At 43.7% G+C, this 5,000-nt stretch overlaps 7 non-coding genes and 13 pseudogenes across 7 annotated transcripts; all 20 read right to left on the bottom strand.

The window, feature by feature from the left end:
• Positions 1-94: 94 nt before the first annotated feature.
• Positions 95-203, bottom strand: LOC132971768 (5S ribosomal RNA; annotated as a pseudogene).
• Positions 204-326: 123 nt separating this feature from the next.
• On the bottom strand, positions 327-445 carry LOC132971826 (5S ribosomal RNA). Its single transcript, XR_009672783.1, has one exon. It is a non-coding gene; the product is annotated as a 5S ribosomal RNA (ribosomal RNA).
• Positions 446-566: 121 nt separating this feature from the next.
• LOC132971801 (5S ribosomal RNA) lies at positions 567-675 on the bottom strand (annotated as a pseudogene).
• Positions 676-797: 122 nt separating this feature from the next.
• LOC132971700 (5S ribosomal RNA) lies at positions 798-906 on the bottom strand (annotated as a pseudogene).
• Positions 907-1,029: 123 nt separating this feature from the next.
• On the bottom strand, positions 1,030-1,148 carry LOC132971515 (5S ribosomal RNA). The gene has a single exon (XR_009672718.1). It is a non-coding gene; the product is annotated as a 5S ribosomal RNA (ribosomal RNA).
• Positions 1,149-1,270: 122 nt separating this feature from the next.
• LOC132971576 (5S ribosomal RNA) lies at positions 1,271-1,389 on the bottom strand (annotated as a pseudogene).
• A 122-nt stretch (positions 1,390-1,511) lies between these two features.
• On the bottom strand, positions 1,512-1,620 carry LOC132971721 (5S ribosomal RNA; annotated as a pseudogene).
• Positions 1,621-1,742: 122 nt separating this feature from the next.
• Positions 1,743-1,851, bottom strand: LOC132971616 (5S ribosomal RNA; annotated as a pseudogene).
• Positions 1,852-1,973: 122 nt separating this feature from the next.
• Positions 1,974-2,092, bottom strand: LOC132971648 (5S ribosomal RNA). Its single transcript, XR_009672766.1, has one exon. It is a non-coding gene; the product is annotated as a 5S ribosomal RNA (ribosomal RNA).
• A 161-nt stretch (positions 2,093-2,253) lies between these two features.
• On the bottom strand, positions 2,254-2,372 carry LOC132971678 (5S ribosomal RNA). The gene has a single exon (XR_009672769.1). It is a non-coding gene; the product is annotated as a 5S ribosomal RNA (ribosomal RNA).
• Positions 2,373-2,494: 122 nt separating this feature from the next.
• On the bottom strand, positions 2,495-2,603 carry LOC132971805 (5S ribosomal RNA; annotated as a pseudogene).
• A 353-nt stretch (positions 2,604-2,956) lies between these two features.
• On the bottom strand, positions 2,957-3,065 carry LOC132971742 (5S ribosomal RNA; annotated as a pseudogene).
• A 122-nt stretch (positions 3,066-3,187) lies between these two features.
• Positions 3,188-3,296, bottom strand: LOC132971810 (5S ribosomal RNA; annotated as a pseudogene).
• A 122-nt stretch (positions 3,297-3,418) lies between these two features.
• On the bottom strand, positions 3,419-3,527 carry LOC132971718 (5S ribosomal RNA; annotated as a pseudogene).
• A 122-nt stretch (positions 3,528-3,649) lies between these two features.
• On the bottom strand, positions 3,650-3,768 carry LOC132971465 (5S ribosomal RNA). Its single transcript, XR_009672667.1, has one exon. It is a non-coding gene; the product is annotated as a 5S ribosomal RNA (ribosomal RNA).
• A 121-nt stretch (positions 3,769-3,889) lies between these two features.
• Positions 3,890-3,998, bottom strand: LOC132971767 (5S ribosomal RNA; annotated as a pseudogene).
• A 123-nt stretch (positions 3,999-4,121) lies between these two features.
• LOC132971814 (5S ribosomal RNA) lies at positions 4,122-4,240 on the bottom strand. Its single transcript, XR_009672782.1, has one exon. It is a non-coding gene; the product is annotated as a 5S ribosomal RNA (ribosomal RNA).
• Positions 4,241-4,361: 121 nt separating this feature from the next.
• On the bottom strand, positions 4,362-4,470 carry LOC132971783 (5S ribosomal RNA; annotated as a pseudogene).
• Positions 4,471-4,593: 123 nt separating this feature from the next.
• On the bottom strand, positions 4,594-4,712 carry LOC132971514 (5S ribosomal RNA). The gene has a single exon (XR_009672717.1). It is a non-coding gene; the product is annotated as a 5S ribosomal RNA (ribosomal RNA).
• Positions 4,713-4,834: 122 nt separating this feature from the next.
• Positions 4,835-4,953, bottom strand: LOC132971629 (5S ribosomal RNA; annotated as a pseudogene).
• Positions 4,954-5,000: the final 47 nt, after the last annotated feature.

Raw genomic sequence — 5,000 nt, 5'->3', positions numbered from 1 at the left:
TAAAGATGTCATGCCCTTGATTCTGGCTGAATTTTTGGACATGTGAATATGTCTCTATATGATAAAAAAAAACATATGATCAAAAAAATGAAAAATCTTACAGCACCTGGTATTCCCAGGCGGTCTCCCATCCAAGTACTAACCAGGCCCGACCAAGCTTAGCTTCCGAGATCGGATGAGATCAGGGTGCTATGGCCGTAAGCCATTATTGTGTGCAGAAAAGGGCCTTTTAAAGATGTCATGCCCTTGATTCTGGCTGAATTTTTGGACATGTGAATATGTCTCTATATGATAAAAAAAAAAACATATGATCAAAAAAATGAAAAAGCTTACGGCACCTGGTATTCCCAGGCGGTCTACCATCCAAGTACTAACCAGGCCCGACCCTGCTTAGCTTCCGAGATCGGACGAGATCGGGCTTGTTCAGGGTGGTATGGCCGTAAGCCATTATTGTGTGCAGACAGGGGCCTTTTAAAGATGTCATGCCCTTGATTCTGGCTGAATTTTTGGACATGTGAATATGTCTCTCTATGATAAAAAAAAACATATGATCAAAAAAATGAAAAAGGTTACAGCACCTGGTATTCCCAGGCGGTCTCCCATCCAAGTAGTAACCAGGCCCGACCCTGCCTAGCTTCCGAGATCGGACAAGTTCAGGGTGGTTTGGCCGTAAGCCATTACTGTGTGCAGAAAGGGGCCTTTTAAAGATGTCATGCCCTTGATTCTGGCTGAATTTTTGGACATGTGAATATGTCTCTATATGATAAAAAAAAAACATATGATCAAAAAAATGAAAAAGCTTACAGCACCTGGTATTCCCAGGCGGTCTCCCATCCAAGTAGTAACCAGGCCCAACCCTGCCTAGCTTCCGAGATCGGATGAGTTCAGGGTGGTTTGGCCGTAAGCCATTACTGTGTGCAGAAAGGGGCCTTTTAAAGATGTCATGCCCTTGATTCTGGCTGAATTTTTGGACATGTGAATATGTCTCTATATGACAAAAAAAAAAACACATGATCAAAAAAATGAAAAAGCTTACAGCACCTGGTATTTCCAGGCGGTCTCCCATCCAAGAACTAACCAGGCCCGACCCTGCTTAGCTTCCGAGATCGGACGAGAACGGGCGTGTTCAGGGTGGCATGGCTGTAAGCCATTATTGTGTGCAGAAAGGGGCCTTTTAAAGATGTCATGCCCTTGATTCTGGCTGAATTTTTGGACATGTGAATATGTCTCTATATGATAAAAAAAAAACATATGATCAAAAAAATGCAAAAGCTTACAGCACCTGGTATTCCCAGGCGGTCACCGATGGAAGTACTAACCATGCCCGACCCTGCTTAGCTTCCGAGATCGGACGAGATCGGGCGTGTTCAGGGTGTTCTGGCTGTAAGCCAATATTGTTTGCAGAAAGGGCCCTTTTAAAGATGTCATGCCCTTGATTCTGGCTGAATTTTTGGACATGTGAATATGTCTCTATGTGATAAAAAAAAAACATATGATCAAAAAAATGAAAAAGCTTATAGCACCTGGCATTCCCAGGCGGTCTCCCATCCAAGTAATAACCAGGCCCGACCCTGCTTAGCTTCCGAGATCGGACGAGTTCAGGGTGGTATGGCTGTAAGCCATTATTGTGTACAGAAAAGGGCCTTTTAAAGATGTCATGCCCTTGATTCTGGCTGAATTTTTGGACATGTGTATATGTCTCTATATGATAAAAAAAAAACATATGATGAAAAAAATGAAAAAGCTTACAGCACCTGGTATTCACAGGCGGTCTCCCATCCAAGTACTAACCAGGCCCGACCCTGCTTTGCTTCCGAGATCGGGCATGTTCAGGGTGGTATGGCCGTAAGTCATTATTGTGTTCAGAAAGGGGCCTTTTAAAGATGTCATGCCCTTGATTCTGGCTGAATTTTTGGACATGTGAATATGTCTCTATATGATAAAAAAAAAACATATCATCAAAAAAATGAAAAAGCTTACAGCACCTGGTATTCCCAGGCGGTCTCCCATCCAAGTACTAACCAGGCCCGACCCTGCTTAGCTTCCGAGATCGGACGAGATCGGGCTTGTTCAGGGTGGTATGGCCGTAAGCCATTATTGTGTGCAGAAAGGGGCCTTTTAAAGATGTCATGCCCTCTGCCATAATGTGGGGGAGCAAATGCTCCCCAATATTATTGATTCTGGCTGAATTTTTGGACATGTGAATATGTCTCTATATGATAAAAAAAAAACATATGATCAAAAAAATGAAGAAGCTTACAGCACCTGGTATTCCCAGGCGGTCTCCCATCCAAGTACTAACCAGGCCCGACCCTGCTTAGCTTCCGAGATCGGACGAGATCGGGCGTGTTCAGGGTGGTATGGCTGTAAGCCATTATTGTGTGCAGAAAGGGGCCTTTTAAAGATGTCATGCCCTTGATTCTGGTTGAATTTTTGGACATGTGAATATGTCTCTATATGATAAAAAAAAAACATATGATCAAAAAAATGAAAAAGCTTACAGCACCTGGTATTCCTAGGCGGTCTCCCATCAAAGTACTATCCATGCCCGAACCTGCTTAGCTTCCAAGATCAGACGAATTCAGGGTGGTATGGCCGTAAGCCATTACTGTGTGCAGAAAAGGGCCTTTTAAAGATGTCATGCCCTTGATTCTGGCTGAATTTTTGGACATGTGAATATGTCTCTATATGATAAAAAAAAAACATATGATCAAAAAAATGAAATACCTTACAGCACCTGGTATTCCCAGGCGTTCTCCCAGCCAATTACTAACCAGGCCCGACCCTGCTTAGCTTCCAAGATCAGACGAATTCAGGGTGGTATGGCCGTAAGCCATTATTGTGTGCAGAAAGGGGTCTTTTAAAGATGTCATGCCCTTGATTCTGGCTGAATTTTTGGACATGTGAATATGTCTCTATATGATACAAAAAAAACATATGATCAAAAAAATGAAAAAGCTTACAGCACCTGGTATTCCCAGGCGGTCTCCCATCGAAGTACTAACCAGGACCGACCCTGCCTAGCTTCGGAGATCTGACGAGTTCAGGGTGGTATGGCCGTAAGCCATTATTGTGTGCAGAAAGGGGCCTTTTAAAGATGTCATGCCCTTGATTCTGGCTGAATTTTCGGACATGTGAATATGTCTCTACATGATACAAAAAAAACATATGATCAAAAAAATGAAAAAGCTTATAGCACCTGGTATTCCCAGGCGGTCTCCCATCCAAGTACTAACCAGGACCGACCCTGCCTAGCTTCGGAGATCTGACGAGTTCCGGGTGGTATGGCCGTAAGCCATTATTGTGTGCAGAAAGGGGCCTTTTAAAGATGTCATGCCCTTGATTCTGGCTGAATTTTTGGACATGTGAATATGTCTCTATATGATACAAAAAAAACATATGATCAAAAAAATGAAAAAGCTTATAGCACCTGGTATTCCCAGGCGGTCTCCCATCCAAGTACTAACCAGGACCGACCCTGCTTAGCTTCGGAGATCTGACGAGTTCAGGGTGGTATGGCCGTAAGCCATTATTGTGTGCAGAAAGGGGCCTTTTAAAGATGTCATGCCCTTGATTCTGGCTGAATTTTTGGACATGTGAATATGTCTTTCTATGATAAAAAAAAAACATATGATCAAAAAAATGAAAAGGCTTACAGCACCTGGTATTCCCAGGCGGTCTCCCATCCAAGTACTAACCAGGCACGACCCTGCTTAGCTTCCGAGATCGGACGAGATCGGGCGTGTTAAGGGTGGTATGGCCGTAAGGCATTATTGTGTGCAGACAGGGGCCTTTTAAAGATGTCATGCCCTTGATTCTGGCTGAATTTTTGGACATGTGAATATGTCTCTATATGATAAAAAAAAACATATGATCAAAAAAATGAAAAATCTTACAGCACCTGGTATTCCCAGGCGGTCTCCCATCCAAGTACTAACCAGGCCCGACCAAGCTTAGCTTCCGAGATCGGATGAGATCAGGGTGCTATGGCCGTAAGCCATTATTGTGTGCAGAAAAGGGCCTTTTAAAGATGTCATGCCCTTGATTCTGGCTGAATTTTTGGACATGTGAATATGTCTCTATATGATAAAAAAAAAAACATATGATCAAAAAAATGAAAAAGCTTACGGCACCTGGTATTCCCAGGCGGTCTACCATCCAAGTACTAACCAGGCCCGACCCTGCTTAGCTTCCGAGATCGGACGAGATCGGGCTTGTTCAGGGTGGTATGGCCGTAAGCCATTATTGTGTGCAGACAGGGGCCTTTTAAAGATGTCATGCCCTTGATTCTGGCTGAATTTTTGGACATGTGAATATGTCTCTCTATGATAAAAAAAAACATATGATCAAAAAAATGAAAAAGGTTACAGCACCTGGTATTCCCAGGCGGTCTCCCATCCAAGTAGTAACCAGGCCCGACCCTGCCTAGCTTCCGAGATCGGACGAGTTCAGGGTGGTTTGGCCGTAAGCCATTACTGTGTGCAGAAAGGGGCCTTTTAAAGATGTCATGCCCTTGATTCTGGCTGAATTTTTGGACATGTGAATATGTCTCTATATGACAAAAAAAAAAACACATGATCAAAAAAATGAAAAAGCTTACAGCACCTGGTATTTCCAGGCGGTCTCCCATCCAAGAACTAACCAGGCCCGACCCTGCTTAGCTTCCGAGATCGGACGAGAACGGGCGTGTTCAGGGTGGCATGGCTGTAAGCCATTATTGTGTGCAGAAAGGGGCCTTTTAAAGATGTCATGCCCTTGATTCTGGCTGAATTTTTGGACATGTGAATATGTCTCTATATGATAAAAAAAAAACATATGATCAAAAAAATGCAAAAGCTTACAGCACCTGGTATTCCCAGGCGGTCACCGATGGAAGTACGAACCATGCCCGACCCTGCTTAGCTTCCGAGATCGGACGAGATCGGGCGTGTTCAGGGTGTTCTGGCTGTAAGCCAATATTGTTTGCAGAAAGGGCCCTTTTAAAGATGTCATGCCCTTGA

Source organism: Labrus mixtus, unplaced genomic scaffold (assembly GCF_963584025.1).
Source record: "Labrus mixtus unplaced genomic scaffold, fLabMix1.1 SCAFFOLD_93, whole genome shotgun sequence".
NCBI lineage: Eukaryota > Metazoa > Chordata > Actinopteri > Labriformes > Labridae > Labrus > Labrus mixtus.
The sequence above is the reverse complement of the archived record's forward strand: the minus strand, read 5'-3'. Positions and strand labels throughout refer to the sequence as shown.